The sequence below is a fragment of the Nerophis ophidion genome, linkage group LG01 (genome assembly GCF_033978795.1).
Source record: "Nerophis ophidion isolate RoL-2023_Sa linkage group LG01, RoL_Noph_v1.0, whole genome shotgun sequence".
NCBI lineage: Eukaryota > Metazoa > Chordata > Actinopteri > Syngnathiformes > Syngnathidae > Nerophis > Nerophis ophidion.
In genome coordinates, this window is record NC_084611.1 from 28,344,363 (window position 1) to 28,362,822 (window position 18,460).

Sequence of the window (18,460 nt, forward strand, 5' to 3'; positions counted from 1 at the left end):
TTATGACGAAGGTACGTGGAAGTTGCTTGGAGCGTTGGAGGCTGAGACACTCCGCCGCGAGCCAGGTGAAGACATGATGCAGGGACCAAGTGGGTACCTGGTCCCGCTCAATTCCACCTGGTACGGCAATGTCCCCTCTCAAAATGCTCGCACTACAGAAAGATCCTGAGCCCGGGATTGAACCCAGGACTACTCAGGACCTTCGTATTGTGAGACAGACGCACTAACCCCTCTTTCACCGTGCTGCCCATCTGTAAAACAATGACGCGTAAATGTACGGGTTGACAGAGGAATGACAAGGGCTATATTAAGGTATATATGAAAAAAGGGCTATATAAATAAACTTTAATGGATTGATTGATCTGTTGAATTTTGCAGCTGGTGTAGCACGTTTCACATGTGTGTGTCATGGACTTTTGTATTAAACAAAATGAAATGGTATCTTCCCTGAAAGTTTGCTGAATACTGGATGGGAATTGTTCCTAAAATCTCATGTCTCTTAGAGCAGTGGTTTTCAAATGGGGGTACGCGTACCCCTGGGGGTACTTGAAGGTATGCCAAGGGGTACGTGAGATTTTTAAAAAATATTCTATAAATATCAACAATTCAAAAATCCTTTATAAATATATTTATTGAATACTATTTCAACAAAATAAAAATGTATGTACATAAACTGTGAAAAGAAATGGAACAATGCAATATTCAGTGTTGTTTGTGGACATGTTCCATAAATATTGATGTTAAAGATTTTTTTTTTGTGAAGAAATGTTTGAAATTAGGTTAATTAATCCAGATGGAACTCTATTACAATCCCCAAAGAGGGCACTTTAAATTGATGAGTACTTCTATGTGTAGAAATCTTTATTTATAATTAAATCACTTGTTTATTTTTCAACAAGTTTTTTTTTCCCCAAATAGTTCAAGAAAGACCACTACAAATGAGCAATATTTTGCACTGTTATACAATTTAATAAATCAGAAACTGATGACATAGTGCTGTATTTTACTTCTTTGTCTCTTTTTTTCAACCAAAAATGCTTTGCTCTGATTAGGGAGTACTTGAATTAAAACAATGTTCACAGGGGGTACATCACTGAAAAAAAGTTGAGAACCACAGTCTTAGAGCCACAAATAAAAGACAAAACCTTTACCGTAGACATGAGGCCTAAATGAAATCAAATAAAAACACTGACTACAGTGTGGGTTGGTGCCAGACTATTACGTCTTCTTAGAATCGCCACAGAATTTTGCTGAGGTTCATGCCGTCCTTTTGCTTTTTTTTCGGCTCTATTAAGCTAAATGAAGCCAATTTATTTGTCTTTTTTGACTCAGCCCCGTGGCTTTGATGCGGCTCACAAGATGTCCCCTGCATATGACGGCAATCAACCAGGACCAGGACTTGACAAGAGTTGTGTGGTCTGTTAAGAAGAAGAAAAAAAGAACATGTTGTGTGGGTCCTTGAACACTAAACCCCCTGACTATTAAGGGAAGCTTGATTCAATAGCATGATTACACTTATGGAAAACATGATGTCCTGTATGGCAATAAACTTGACTTGTAATCAGTGGACAAAAATGGCAAACACTCAGGCGCTTGGATGGGCCAAAGATGAAGTACGGATAAAGAAGTGGTGGATCTCATGTGGCAAACATAATGTTTGGTCATGTCCCAACCCAAAAAGACTACTAGTTAGTCCTAATTCCAGCTAAGATTTGTAGGGTGCCTTAATTATGGCTGTGGAGGTCTTGATCCTCCGGGTTCTTGAGACCACCAAGAACGGACATGAAAGCCTCATTCGTTGTTGTGATCAATCATTTATTTCTCAATAAATGTTATTTTGGTTGCTTTTCAGCCAGGAGTTCTTGTCTCCGTCTCGCTATCCACCATCAACAACTCTCTCTCTCCTTCCCGGCTGCTGCCTTTAACAGACCGACAGTTGTGTAGATTAACACTCCCAGGTAGGTCATCTACGTACCTGACGCTGATCTCGAAGTCGGTCCTTGCACACCCCACTTCGCTGCAGATCCGCAGGCCACGCCCCCACCCCACAATGGCGTTTTGGCCTCTGCAGAATTATCCAGTACAGTTTCTAGTACAAGCTTAACTGGTTCCGTGACAGAGTTCTTACCTCAAAACACTTGTACCTCAAGTCAATGTCTCTAAGTCAACATGTAGCATGCCTTTTACAAAGAAAAACACATTATATATATATATATATATATATATATATATATATATACATATATATATATATATATATATATATATATATATATATATATATATATATATATATATATATATATATATATATATATATATATATATATGTATATATATATATATATATGTATATATATATATATATATATATATATATATATATATATATATATATATATATATATATATATATATATATATGTATATATATATATATATATATATATATATATATATATATATATGTATATATATATATATATATATATATATATATATATATATATATGTATATATATATATATATATATATATATATATATGTATATATATATATATATATATATATATATATATACATATATATATACATATACATATATATATATATATATATATATATATATATATATATATATATATATATATATGTATATATATATATATATATATATATATATATATATATACATATATATATATATATATATATATATATATATATATATATATATATATATATATACCGTACATTGTATGAAAAAAAAATCAATAAAATATACTGCAAACAACTACAACAAAATTAAAATTAAAGTACCACTGATATTCACACACACTCTAGGTGTGGTGAAATTACCTTATGCATTTGACCCATCCCCTCGTTCCACCCCCTGGGAGGTGAGGGGAGCAGTGAGCAGCAGTGGTGGCCGCACTCGGGAATCATTTTGGTGATTTAAACCCCAATTCCAACCCTTGATGCTAAGTGCCAAGCGGGGGGTAACGGGTGCCATTTTTTATGGTCTCTGGGATGACTCAGCCGGGGTTTGAAGTCACGACCTACCAATGTCAGGGCGGACACTCTAACCACATCTCTTAGCAGCTGCTTCTCGGTCAAAGACACCAAAAGCAGCTTTTCCATATGAACACAGATAAATGTTTGCTGTATAAATATTAATTTAACATTCTTGGCTGGCGTTAGATTCATTCAGCTTCAGTGTGGTGCAAAATGGTCCTATTTTTGATGTTTTTTTTCTGTAATTCAATGAACATAATCAGTTTTCTTCTTCTCAGTACTATCTTTCACACTTACTTGCGACCTTCCTATGGTTGACAAAAACTAAGTTATATCTGTCTCTAGCTTCCAGCTAATGCCAGCCATTAGACCCAAATAATTTAGTTGGATCTTACAGAGTTAACTTTAATATTTGATACGCTAACTAATAGCAGAGATGCTCATGACACAAGTTAAAGTACCAGTAGTTAAAGTTAAAATACCACTGAGAGTCACACCCACACTGGGTGTGGTGAAATTACTCTCTGCATTTGACCCATCACCCTTGTTCCACCCCCTGGGAGGTGAGGGGAGCAGTGGTGGCTGCGCTCGAGAAAAAACAAATCAACTTCATATGCTTATTTGTGTTTCAGTGTATCCATTAAACCATATCCAATCGTATATACAGTACAATCCGCTAAATATGTGAAAACACCGTATAAACATCACAAAATGCCACAAAATAAGTCAGACATTTTGGATTTTCTGCTCCAAATACGGAACAAAACTAAAACTGACCTGGCTACAAACTAAACAAAAACAGAATGCTGGACGACAGCGAAGACTTACTGTGGAACAAAGACGGCGTCCACAATGTACATCCCAACATGACATGACAATCAACAATGTCTTCACAAAGTAGGATAAAAACAACTGAAATCTTATTGATTGCTAAAATAGGAAATATTGCTCAAAGGAAGACATGGAACTGCTTTAGGAAAATACCAAAAAAAGGGAAAAAGCAACCAAAATAGGAGCGCAAGACATGAACTAAAACACTACACACAGAAAAACAGCAAAAAAAATCTAAATAAGTCACGGCGTGACGTGACAGGTAGTGACAGTATACTTACCTACTCAGTGGCCGAGTGGTTTGAGATCAATAGGCCGTGAGTTCAAACGCCGTTCCAGTTATACCAAAGACTATAAAAATGGGACCCATTACCTCCCTTCTTGGCACTCAGCATCAAGGGTTGGAACTGGGGGTTAAATCACCAAAAATGATTCCCGGGCGCGGCCACTGCTTCTGCCCACTGCTCCCCTCACCTCCATGGCGGTGAACAAGGGGATGGGTCAAATTTCACCACACCTTGTGTGTGCGTGACAATCATTGGTACTTTAACTTTAACTTTACTTTGAGACAAGAGCTATAGTGATGCACGCTTGGTTATGGGTTAAAATCATATTGCGACAACGACTTTTTACTGTCAACTGTTTCGTGTTTTGATAATTTCTGCTGGTGTTGTGCTTCCGGATTTTTTCAATGCAAAAAATGTGCCTCGGTTAAAAAATGGTTGAAAAACACTTATTTAAAGGCGTACTGAAACCCACTACTACCCACCACACAGTCTGATAGTTTATATATCAATGATGAAATATTAACATTGCAACACATGCCAATACGGCCTTTTTAGTTTACTAAATTGCAATTTTAAATTTCCCGGGAGTTTCTTGTTGAAAACTGATGATGACTTGTAAGCGTGACGTCATGGACTGTAAGGAAATATTAGCGCTGCGCACACACACAGGTAAAAGTTGTCTGCTTTAACGGCATGATTACACAGTATTTTAGACATCTGTGTAGCTGAATCTTTTGCAATTTGTTCAATTAATAATGCAGAAGTCAAAGTAGAAAGATGGAGTTGGGAAGCTTTAGCCTTTAGCCACACAAACACACGGTGATTCCTTGTTTAAAATTCCCAGAGGTTAAGCTTTCTTATGGATCAGAGCAGTCAAGCAAACATGGATCCCGACCAAATGTCAACCAGCAGTTTTCGGTGAGAAAATTGTGGTAAAAAGTCACCACTCACCGGCTTGTGCCGTCCATACAGCTGCCGTCGACTTCTCTCAGACACTGGCCTCGAGACACCCGTGGACACACCCCTCCGACTATCGGGTACTATTTAAACTCACTAAAACACTAGCAACAAAATAGAAAGATAAGGGATTTCCCAGAATTATCCTAGTAAATGTGTCTAAAAATATCTGAATCTGTCCCAATGCAATCGCCTTTTTTTTAACTTTATTTTTTCTTTTTCTAGCCCTTCGCTATCAATATCTTCAAACACAAATCTTTCGTCCTCGCTCAAATTATTGGGGAAATTGTTGTTTTCTCGGTCCGAATAGCTCTTTTTGTTGGAGCCTCCCATTAAAAACAATGTGAGGATGTGAGGAGCCATCACACGGGTGGCGTCATCGTCTGCTACTTCCAGTAAAGGCAAGGCTTTTCTATTAGCGACCAAAAGTTGCAAACTTTATCGTGGATGTTCTCTACTAAATCCCTTCAGCAAAAATATGGCAGTATCGCGATATGATCAAGTATGACACATAGAATGGACCTGCTATTCCCGTTTAAATAAGAAAATCTCATTTCAGTAGACCTTTAATACATGGTACCAAGTCAGTTGATACAATTATGTACTTTCTATCAGTGTTCAACAAAAAAAAAAGTTTTCAACTTAATATCCTTTTTCACAAAGATTTTCTTCCCATTCCGGACTCATCTTTCAAGTTGATTGTCTCGGCCGGACATGCTGACCAGATGCGAGCCGTTTTTTTTTTTATTTGCCGCTGATGAAGACGAATAGCGCCTCCTTAGAAGCGATGCAACAGATATGAGACCCGGCTGCAAGCTGTCAGCAGGATGCAAGATACTGGCTTCAATGATTAGCGAAACACACAGGGAGAGCCAATGGGGTTTGAGTAAATGTAATTTTGCTGTGTGCACATAATGACTTGGAGGGGAGGGGACGGTGAGAATGAAAAAGCAGTGATAAGTGTTTTTGTGCGGCTTTAGCATCAATAAACTACAGCACTGTGGAGCACAAAGAGTCCCCGGGCAAATCTATAGGCTAATGTACAATTATGCATTCAAAACACACAAAGTGGAAACATTCAGATGGAGACGACTTTTCTTTCTTGGCGCAATTTGTTTTTGCTTGACAGCGTTCACAAGCGACGCTGCCAGGCAACATTAAACCAGTGCTCATTAAAGACTGTTCCTTTTTGCGTTTTTTATTGGTGCAGCCAAGCTTTAAAAAAAAAAAAGGAAGAAAGAAAGATGCCCACCAGAGTTCTCATCACTCACTTGATGTCGGCACCGCTGGCAAACGGCATCTTCTTCAAGGGTTCTCCACAGCAAAATATATTTTTTTTTATGCCACGTTTTCCTCCGCCGACAAAAAGAGGCGCCTCTTCACCCGTCAGCGTGAATGCGTGGCCCCCGGCGTTCGGACTTTCCCACATGATGCTGTGGGAAGTCTTAAGAGGACGGGACAAAAGGGGCCTACAAATCCTGCACAGATTACCTCATGCCTTTGGTTCGTGAAGTGGCAGTTAGTCTCTCTTCAAAACAAGCAGGAAGTTAAACAAGAAGAAGAAGAAAAAAAAGGGCAAAGTGGACGCCGCCGTAAAAGGTGCATCTTGAGGAACTCGATTGCTTAATTCAGACAAAAAAAGGGAATTGGTAAAAAGGATTGTTTGGTATTCATTTGTGTCTTTATGTCTTAATAGGCTAATTAGGACAAGTATTAAGTTACTACAGCAAAGGTGTCCAACTCAAGACCCGGGGGCCAAATCTGGCCCCCAACAACATTTTATCTGGCCCGCAAACGCCTAGAAATGTTATGTGTCAATAAAGTACTTAATATTTTCTCCCTAAAAGTATTTGATTTTTAAAATTTTGACAGAAAAAAAAAATATTGCTTAAAATTGCATACCTGCTAAACTTTAATAGTATCCAATGTTGCAACAAATGTTAGAGTTTAATACAAACATGTTTTTTTCTAAATAAAAAATACTTAACTTGACAGCAAACTACCCATTAAATTAATAAAAATGACAATACATTTTATGTCGTTCCTTACAGCAGTGGTTCTAAACCTTTTTTCAGTAATGTACTCCTTTTGAAAATGTTTTTAATTCAAGTACACCCTAATCAGAGCAAAGCTTTTTTGGTTGAAAAAAAGAGATAAAGAATTGAAATACAGCACTATGTCATCAGTTTCTATCCATCCATCCATCCATCATCATCCGCTTATCCGAGGTCGGGTCGCGGTGGCAGCAGCCTAAGCAGGGAAGCCCAGACTTCCCTCTCACCAGCCACTTCGTCTAGCTCTTCCGGGGGGATCCCGAGGCGTTCCCAGGCCAGCCGGGAGACATAGTCTTCCCAACGTGTCCTGGGTCTTCCCCGTGGCCTCCTACCGGCTGGACTTGCCCTAAACACCTCCCTAGGGAGGCGTTCGGGTGGCATCCTGACCAGATGCCCGAACCACCTCATCTGGCTCCTCTCGATGTGGAGGAGCAGCGGCTTTACTTTGAGTTCCTCCCGGATGGCAGAGCTTCTCACCCTATCTCTAAGGGAGAGCCCTGCCACCCGGCGGAGGAAACTCATTTCGGCCGCTTGTACCCGTGATCTTATCCTTTCGGTCATGACCCAAAGCTCATGACCATAGGTGAGGATGGGAACGTAGATCAATCGGTAAATTGAGAGCTTTGCCTTCCGGCTCAGCTCCTTCTTCCCCACAACGGATCGATACAACGTTCGCATTACTGAAGACGCCGCACGGATCCGCCTGTCAATCTCAAAATCCACTCTTACCCCACTCGTGAACAAGACTCATAGGTACTTGAACTCCTCCACTTGGGGCAGGGTCTCCTCCCCAACCCGGAGATGGCACTCCACCCTTTTCCGGGCGAGAACCATGGACTCGGACTTGGAGGTGCTGATTCTCATTCCGGTCGCTTCACACTCGGCTGCGAACCGATCCAGCGAGAGCTGAAGATCCCGGCCAGATGAAGCCATCAGGACCACATCATCTGCAAAAAGCAGAGACCCAATCCCGCGGCCACCAAACCGGAACCCCTCAACGCCTTGGCTGCGCATAGAAATTCTGTTCATAAAAGTTATGAACAGAATCGGTGACAAAGGACAGCCTTGGCGGAGTCCAACCCTCACTGGAAACGTGTCCGACTTACTGCCAGCAATGCGGACAAAGCTCTGACACTGATCATACAGGGAGCGGACTGCCACAATAAGACAGTCCGGTACCCCATACTCTCTGAGCACTCCCCACAGGACTTCCCGAGGGACACGGTCGAATGACTTCTCCAAGTCCACAAAGCACATGTAGACTGGTTGGGCAAACTCCCATGCACCCTCAAAAACCCTGCCGAGAGTATAGAGCTGGTCCACAGTTCCACGACCAGGACGAAAACCACACTGTTCCTTCTGGATCCGAAGGTTCGACTATCCGGCGTGGCCTCCTCTCCAGTACACCTGAATAAACCTTACCGGGAAGGCTGAGGAGTGTGATCCCACGATAGTTGGAACACACCCTCCGGTCCCCCTTCTTAAAGAGAGGGACCACCACCCCGGTCTGCCAATCCAGAGGTACCGCCCCCGATGTCCACGCGATGCTGCAGAGTCTTGTCAACCAAGACAGCCCCACAGCATCCAGAGCCTTAAGGAACTCCGGGCGGATCTCATCTACCCCCGGGGCCTTGCCACCGAGGAGCTTTTTGACTACCTTAGCAACCTCATCCCCAGAAATAGGAGAGCCCACCACAGATTCCCCAGGCACCGCTTCCTCAAAGGAAGACGTGTTGGTGGGATTGAGAAGGTCTTCGAAGTATTCCTTCCACCGATCCACAACATCCGCAGTCGAAGTCAGCAGAACACCATCCGCACCATACACGGTGTTGATAGTGCACTGCTTCCCCTTCCTGAGGCGCCGTATGGTGGTCCAGGATCGCTTCGAAGCCGTCCGGAAGTCGTTTTCCATGGCTTCCCCGAACTCTTCCCATGTCCGAGTTTTTGCCTCCGCGACCGCTAAAGCTGCACACCGCTTGGCCCGTCGGTACCCGTCCATTGCCTCCAGAGTCCTATGAGCCAAAAGAACCCGATAGGACTCCTTCTTCAGCTTGACGGCATCCCCTCACTGCTGGTGTCCACCAACGGGTTCTGGGATTACCGCCACGACAGGCGCCAACAACCTTGCGGCCACAGCTCCAATCAGCTGCCTCGAAGATAGAGGTTTCGAACATAGTCCACTCGGACTCATCAGTTTCTGATTTATTAAATTGTATAACAGTGCAAAATATTGCTCATTTTTAGTGGTCTTTCTTGAACTATTTGGAATAAAAGATATAAAAATAACTAAAAACTTGTTGAAAAATAATCAAGTGATTAAATTCTAAATAAAGATTTCTACACATAGAAGTAATCATCATCTTAAAGTGCCCTCTTTGGGGATTGTAATAGAGATCCATTTGGATTCATCAACTTAATTCCAAACATTTCTTCACAAAAAAAGAAATCTTTAACATCAATATTTATGGAACATGTCCACGAAAAATCCAGCTGTCAACACTGAATATTGCATTGTTGCATTTCTTTTCACAGTTTTCACAGGTACCCCTTGGCATACCTTCAAGTACCCCCATTTGAGAACCACTGCCTTACAGCATATTACCGTAAATTGAAAAAAAAACAAAAAAATACTGTTTTTTGCGTTGAAATTCTGTTGCCTGAGCCACCAGTTTCAGACTGTAAAATGTATAGTTTTTTTTTTGTTTTTGTGTTTATGGTTTTTTAACAGTGTTCCACTGTGAATGGAAAGACAGTACTTTTTTTTTTTTTTACGGTGGAAAACAATAAAAGTAATAATAAGATAACTTGTACTGTTTTCCATTAACAATATAATGTCGTAAAAACCAATGTAAATTTAACACAAAAATTCTGGCAACTTAGCTGCCAGATTTTTCCGTAAACCCCACCCCCAAAAACAGTGGTACGGTTTTTCCATTTACTAACAATTTTTGTAAAAAAAAAAATACAAAACACTGTTGCACAGTAATATTTTATTAAGGTAAGGTTTTTACAGTAAAATTGACAGCCTACTTAAAACAATTTATATAATTAATAATGAAATCCAGCAAATTCAGACATTGTTTGCTGTTACAATCGGCCCTCTGATGGGAGCCATACCTGCGATGTGGCCCTCAACGAAAACGAGTTTGACATCCCTCTCCTACAGGGTACACTATAGTCTTATTTTAAAGCTCTCTTGGTCTCTCATTGGTCAAGCACATTTGTCATAACATGTAACATTTGATTAGTGATGGGAATAGAAAACCGGTTGTTGTTGAGGACCCGTTCCGGGGGTATCATTTCTTTGGAATCGCTTGCCATTTTTCATGCGATTCCCGTAACGCAAAGGATTCAAACTCATTTTCATCGTGGGCCACATCACAGATACCAAAGCTCTTGGAGGGTTGCTTCATGATGATATTACACAGTTGAAATAGTTTTTTATTATGATCGTTGTTGCCCTGCGATGAAGTGGCGGTTTGTCCAGGGTGTAACCCGCCTTTCGCCCGATTGTAGCTGAGATAGGCACCAGCGCCCCCCGTTACCCCAAAAGGGAATAAGCGGTAGAAAATGGATGGATGGATGGATGATCGTTGTTTACCAATAAACTAATAGAAATCTTGCACGCGCCCCTCCGGCTCAATCACCACTCAACACACCTGGCTTAGGAAGGCTTCCTGCCTTCTTAAGCCAGTGCAAACCTGCCTTCCGGGCCAGAACGCAGCGATCAGTTCCAGTACAGTAAGCCGATTCATTTAGCTCTAAGACACCCTCTCTCTCTCTCTTTCTCTATGTTTCTCCCCCTCAGTGTTCATTTGTCTTGTATACCCGTGTTGTCTTCCAGCAGCCTTTCTCCGTTCCCGCATCACGAGCTATGTGTCTCGTATCCACGTATTCCCTCTGGTTCCCTGGCTGCCGCTTGGATCTTGACCTCCCGGCGTAACACAGACGTTGACACCTCGCCTCTGTCCTTGATCTTCACGCCTAAATTGGGGTCCTTAATCTCGTTGTATGCAAATATAATGACGATAAAGTCCATTCTATGCCATCCATCCATCCATTTCCTACCGCTTATTCCCTTTAGGGGTCCCCGGTGCGCTGGCGCCTATCTCAGCTACAATCGGGCGGAAGGCGGGGTACACCCTATTCTATTCTAAATTTCAACTTGTGATTGGTTACTCACTTTGGAATGACAAGTGTGTATCCAATCCCAGTCACGTTAACATCAGGCTAACTACATAGGCTACTGTCAACAACTTGTGATCTGATTGGCTATCGCAACTGTCTTTCAACTCTAAAATGCATCCGCTAACGATCCCGGAGAGTATCCAATCATAGGACGCGTAAATGTCACGTTCAACATGAGACTAGCTAGAAGGCCTTACTGACAACAACTCGTGATCTGATTGGTTATTGCAACTGTCTATCAACTGTATGTCCCCGTTCACTTACAGTGCACGGACGCCCGCATTGTAGATGCTGAAGGCCTCGGGCAGATTTGGTACAGCATGGCAACATAAGCTAGCTGAATTCTGATTGGATACAAACTAACACTGAAAAACAACAGCACTGAAACGAGCATAATATGAAAACTTTTAGGTATTTAGAGAAAGTAAATAAAGAAATGTATTTATCTTTAATTATGATCATGATTTCTGGTTATGTTAGGCCAGCAGAGATGGCCTTGCTGGCCCTGACGGCACACCACTGGTTAAATGGATTGTGATCCATATTTTGCTTATTTAAGAGACGCAAATACATGCTTTAATGCAGGGGTCTCAAACACGCGGCCCGCGGGCCAATTGCGGCCCGTGAGATGGTATTTTGCAGCCCGCACTTTAATGTGAAAATGTAATTTTGGTGCGGCCCGCGAGTTTTTTATGAATGGCGTTTACAGCGTCATACTTGCACACCCTCGATTTTTCCAGGAGTAATCATTCTCCTGAATTTCACCCAAACAACAATATTAGGGGGACACCGTGGAAGTACTGCCTTTAGCGTCCTCTACATCCTGTACAAACAGCGTGCAAGCCCAGTAACATGTTGTATTTGGCTTCTGTCAACGCAGTAAGCAACTGCAAGACATGGTTGATCAACAGACACACAGGTCACACTGAGGGTGGCCGTATAAACAACTTTAACACTGTTACAAATATGGGCCACACTGTGAACCCACACCAAATAAGAATGCCAAACACATTTTGGGAGAACATCCGCACCGTAACACAACATAAACACATCATAACAAATACTCAGAATCCCATGTAGCTCCTAACTCTTCCGGGTTACAATATAAACCCCCGCCCCACCTATTGTAGCCCGGAAGAGTTAGGGCTGCATTGGATTCTGGGTGTTTGTTCTGTTGTGTTTATATTCTGCTACGGTGCAGATGTTCTCCCAAAATGTGTTTGTCAATCTTGTTTGGTGTGGGTTCACAGTGTGGCCCATATTTGTAACAGTGACACAGTTGATTATACAGCCACGGTGTGACCTGTATGGCTGTTGCTCAAGTATGCATCGCATTCACTTCCGTGGGTCTGCAGAAGCCTCATACAATATGTGACTGTGCCGGCACACTGTTTTTTAGGTGGAAAAGCCGACGAGACGGCAGGTTGTAGAGGACGCTAAAAGCAGTGCCATCACAACACACCCTTAATATTGTTGTCCGGGGGAAAACCGGGAGAATGATTTCCCCGGGAGATTGTCGGGAAGGGCAATGATACTCGGGTGTTTCCCGGAAAGATCGCGAGAGTTGGCTAGTATGTTGCTAGGGCGGGAAAGCCATTTAAAAAAGGTGAATTCATTAAAAAGTGCATGTTAGATTTTTTAAGAAATCTTTCCTTGCGGCCCAGCATCACCCAGTTTCTGCATCCAGTGGCCCCCAGGTAAATTGAGTTTGAGACCCCTGTTTTAATGTATGCAAACCTTTAGTAGATCAGGTCCATACTGTGTAGAAATGACTAATTCTATCCCCAGTCTCCAGCCCTCAGTCTCTTCTTCAATAAAAAAACATCCTCTTCCTCTCCTTATTGTGACCGGCAACCACAACAATAAGTCATACATAGGGTTGTACGGTATACCGGTATTAGTAAAGTACCACGATACTAATGAACGTACCGGTCCTCCATTCCTGCAGGGCGAGAAGTAGTTAAAAACATGTTAACATTGGTGGATCTACACCTAACATCCACTAATGATATCTAGTACTGGCACATATCTCGTCGATACTACTATGATTACGTCGATAATTTTTGGCATCACATCTTTTTTTAAAAGGTACATTATGTTTATAAACTCAGGAAATACGTCTCTGGACAAATGAGGACTTTGAATATGACCAATGTATGATCCTGTAACTACTTGGTATCGGATTGATGCCTAAATTTGTGGCATTATCCAAATGTAAAGCATCCAAACAACAGAAGAATAAGTCCATCTATCTATTTTCTACCGCTTGTTCCTTTTTGGGGTGGCGGGGGTTGCTGGAGCCTATCTCAGCTGCATTTGGGCGGAAGGCGTCGTACACCCTGGACAAGTCGCCACCTCATCACAGGGCCAGAAGAATAAGTGATTATTACAATTTTAACAGAAGTGTATGGATAGAACATGTTAAAAGAATGAGTAAGCAGATTGTGACAGTCTTAAGCCGTCGTCTTGTGGGTTGCGTGGACCATTCACGAACAACATTGTGTCGAGCAGGTTTGACTCTTATTTTTCAAATAGGAAAGCGTCATTGTTGATTGGGTAGCGTTTCAGCTCCTCCTCCGCTGCTCGTCTCAGTCCACTTTTCAGCTGCCCGTGTCGTCGTCTTTCTCTGGGGCTCATTCTCGGAACTTTCGTTGCTTCTTTGCTCTCCTGCAGTGCTGCGGACACTCCACCTCCCTCTTGATCTTTCTTCCTTCTCCCCTTTTAAACACTGTGAGGATATAGGCAAATTGTGAGCCGGTGTGTGAGCCACGCACCTGATCTTGATTTCTGCAGCGTCGCTCCCGGCTCTTCGTTCCGCTGCTTTCTCCGCTTCCTGTCCGCCATCTTGAGCAGGACCAAGGCGTGTCCTGCCCCGCCGTCGGCCCATGGGCTCCGCCTCTCCACAATCCTCCATCGCCAGACTCAAGCCGGGCTTCTGTCCGGCTGGGCCTACTCCTCTCTCCTCTTTTTGAAGGAGCGGGGGAAAAAAACTGCCACGGCTACCTGTCTTCTCTTCGTCCTTCTCTTTGACCTTTTCTTCGTCCTCTTTGACATTTTCTTTGTTTTCTTCTTCTTCGTCCTCTTTGACCTTTTTTTGTCTTCCTTGACTTCTTCGTCCTCTTTGATTTCTTCCTCTTCTACTACCTCCTCCTCTTTCACTCTTCTTTTTCTTCCAGCACCACCACTTTTCCCCTTCTTCCTCTTCCTCATCTTCATCATTTTCTTGAATTTCTTCAACTCTTTCTTCATTTCAACTTCTTCATCTTCAACTTATTTGTCCTCTTTGACTTCTGTTTTGTCCTCTTTGACTTCTTTTTCGTCCTTTTCTTTCACTTCATCATGTTCTGGAATTTCTTCAACTATTTATTGTTCTTCAACTATTTCTTTTTCTTTATCATTTTCTTGAATTTCTCCAACTATTTCTTCTTCTTTATAATTTTCTTGAACTTCAACTTCTTTTTCTTTAACTTCAACATCAACTCCTTCGTCCTCTTTGACTTCTTTATTGTCCTCTTCTTTCACTTCTTCATCATTTTTTTGAATTTCTGTAACTATTTCTTCTTCTTTAACTGTCTCTTTTTCTTCATCATTTTCTTGAATTTCTCCAACTATTTCTTCTTCTTCTTCATCTTTAACTTCTTCTTCATCTTTAACTTATTCTTCATCTTGAACTTCTTCTTCTTTTTCATCTTCTTCATCCTCTTCATCTTCAACGTCCCCTTTGTCCTCTTCTTCGTCCTCTTGGACTTCTTCTTCGTTCTCTTTGACTTCTTTTTCATCCTCTTTGACTTCTTCCTCTTCTTCTTCCTCTTCTTCCTCTTCTTCCTCTTCTTCCTCTTCTTTCACGTTTTTTCCTTTCATTATCACCACCTCTTTCACCGAGGCAAGCTCGTCCTCCCTCTCTTTAGCCGACAGCTCGCCCTGCTGGGCTGCAAACGCCACTGCAGCCTCACCAGCCCCGCCTTCCAGGTGTGACGCTTCAGTCAAGCCCCCACTGCTGTCTTCTTTGTTGTGCTCCTCCGCTACTTCTTTGGGGGGGGGGCATTCGCTGATTTTTTTCAAATAGGAAAGCGTCATTGTTGATCGGGTCGCTTTTCAGCTCCTCCTCCGCTGCTCGTCTCGGCCCACTTTTCAGCTGCCGGTGTCATCCTCTTTCTCTGGGGCTCATTCTCGGATCTTTTGATGCTTTGTTGCTCTCCTGCAGTGCTGCGGACACTCCACCGCTCTCCTGATCTTTCCTCTTTCTCCCCTTTTAAACACTTTGAGGAGATAGGAAAATTGTGAGCCGGTGTGTGAGCTACGCACCTGATATCGATTGCTGCAGCATCGCACCCGGCACGCCGCGCCTCTTCGCTCCGCTGCATTCTCCGCGTCCTGGCCGCCATCTTGAGCAGGGCCAAAGCGTGTCCTGCCCCGCCGTCGGCCCATCGGCTCTGCCTCTCCATACAGATATTAATAGTAAATGAAGTAGATTAATAATTAATTGTCTACCACTTGTCCTTAATAATGTTGACAAAATAATAGAATGGAAAATTACACAATATGACACTGCATATGTCAGCAGACTAAATAAGGAGCCTTTGTTTGTTGTTTGTTGTCTAGTATGTTCACTATTATATTTAAGGACTTAATCTCATGTACCCAAAGATTTTTTGTTGAAATAATTTTTTTTTGTGGTCACCTTTATTTAGAAAAGTACCGAAAAGTACCAAAATAATTTTAGTACCGGTACCAGTACCACAATATTGGTATCATTACAACACTAGTCATACATTTGATTTGTTTCATATTCAAATTAAATTTCATCCGTCGACCTATCCATACACTCGCACTCATCCCAGTCAACCCACCAGCTCAGTGAGATAGCGTCCATCCTCGGTGGCATCTGCCACCAGCGGTGCATGACTGTGGAGAAAAAATGCTTAAATGTGCAGACCAGTGCACTGAGACACACCCCCGCTCCCCCAACCCCCTTCATTGATCCACATGGTTTTGACACTGTGACTGGCAGGGCCAATCAGCCTATTGTGGGCCTCTCCGGAGATGGACAGACGCTCATTTACAGGTGCGCTGCGGAGGCGGTGGACATGATTGATTGACAGGCTGTCACTGAGCCACTGGGGCATTACAAAACTATCCTCTAGTATCATTGAGGCCTGCAGCATCCTGTTTGCGGCAGTGTGTGTTGTCAGGGCGGGTGGTCAGGCCTGTACAGATTACACATCCAGAAGGGTGACAGCTAAAGAATCAGGCTGTCAGGTGTGCACGCCCCCTCGTTCAAAGAGCAGCAGAATTAAACAACCTATCCGGCCGTGTCTGACAGGCCTGCATCATATACGTCACACAGCAACTGTGCATCTCTTTGCATCACCAATATAGACAAGGCAATTTTATATACAGAGCAATATTCGTACACACGACAATTCAAAGTGTTTCATAGAAAATTTGAAAATTCCCTGCGGAAATTTTGAATGGCCTGCTATCTGTGCCCTGGACCTCTGAAGATGGCACAGAGTGTCAGAATCTGTGAGTTTGAGGCGTAACTGTACAAAATGAGCTACACAGCAAGCCTTCCTTCCGATGGCCATCCCGCCAAAACCAAAAATTGGATGTCAAAACCTTTTAGCTGTCATGTCTTTGTGATCATGTTTTGTTTAGTTGTGTTGGATTACCTCAAGACTCCATTAGTTCCTGTTTTTTCACTCCATTGTTTTGTTTCCATGCCTACCAATCAGTTCACCTGTCCTCACGACTCACGCACCTGATTCATTTGAACTCACGCACCTGTTTTCAAGCACCACAGCAATATTTAGGCCTGTAGTTGCCAGGAAGTCAGCCTGGCAACATCACCTTCCACTCACCCTCTACACACCCTTGATACCTGATTGATTGCTCACTTCTTGCCATAGTTTTGTGCTTTTCATATCACAGTAAGTGTTTTCGTTTTTGTTGTTCATAGTTTTGCCTTAGTGCAAGTTTTAGTTTTCATAGCCAAGTTTTTGTACCTCCCCTGTGAGCGCCTTTCTTTTGTTCCTTTTTTCGAGAAAAGATTACAATATGTCATTACCTTCACGTCGGGTCCGGTCCTGTCGCTTTGCACCACGGGAAAACAGACCACACCATAGTCCACGTCATGACAGTAGCCAGGGCATTGTATAGGCCTGGGCTATTATTTTGACCCGGGGGCCACATTTAGAGAAAAAAATGTGTCTGGGGGCCGGTATATCTATTTTTAGGAACACTAATACAAAACCTCACAATAATGTCTGTTTGAATGCTAAAAACGTTATGACAGACCGCCTTAAAAAAACGTAATGGAATTTTACTTTTTTCTATGAACGATAAAACACTGAATATTGCCAAAATGTGAATGTCACAACCGCTTTCGATAGACATATTTTACAATCAAGTGAAATGCAACAAAAATGCAACAAACAGTGAAATATGAACGCGAAGGATACAAAATAAACCCACCTACAATCTGATACATCTAAAATGTGTACTTTCTATTCCATTCTATTCTATTCTATTATATTTTATTCTATTCTATAGATCACTAAGCTTTAGAATTTTGTTGTGAATATATCCTTCCGCGTCTGTGGAAACGCTTCCTGCCCACACTGCTTGGTGCCTCGTCTGAGCTGCTGTGACGTATATTACCATAGTAACTAATTAGATGACCATAGTAACTAATTAGATGACCTTAGTAACTAATTAGATTACCATAGTAACTGGTATATCGACCATAAGCGCGGATTCCCACCATTGAAATACTTTGTACAGTTAAAGACTTACGATCAGTAGAAAACATCACTGCACATCTTAATGGCAGCTACACTTTCCATCTTAGAGATCTAAAAAAAATTATTTGGGAATTTCCGGCGGGCCAGATTTAAAAGCTCAACAGGCCGCATGTGGCCCCCGGACCTTAATTTGCCCAGGTCTGGCCAAGTGGTTAGAGTGTCCACCCTGAGATCGGTAGGTTGTGAGTTCAAAAACCCAACCGAGTCATACCAAAGACTATACAAATGGGACCCATTACCTCCCCGATTGGCACTCAGTATCAAGGGTTGGAATTGGGTGTTAAATCACCAAAAATTATTACTGGCCGCGGCACAGCTGCTGCT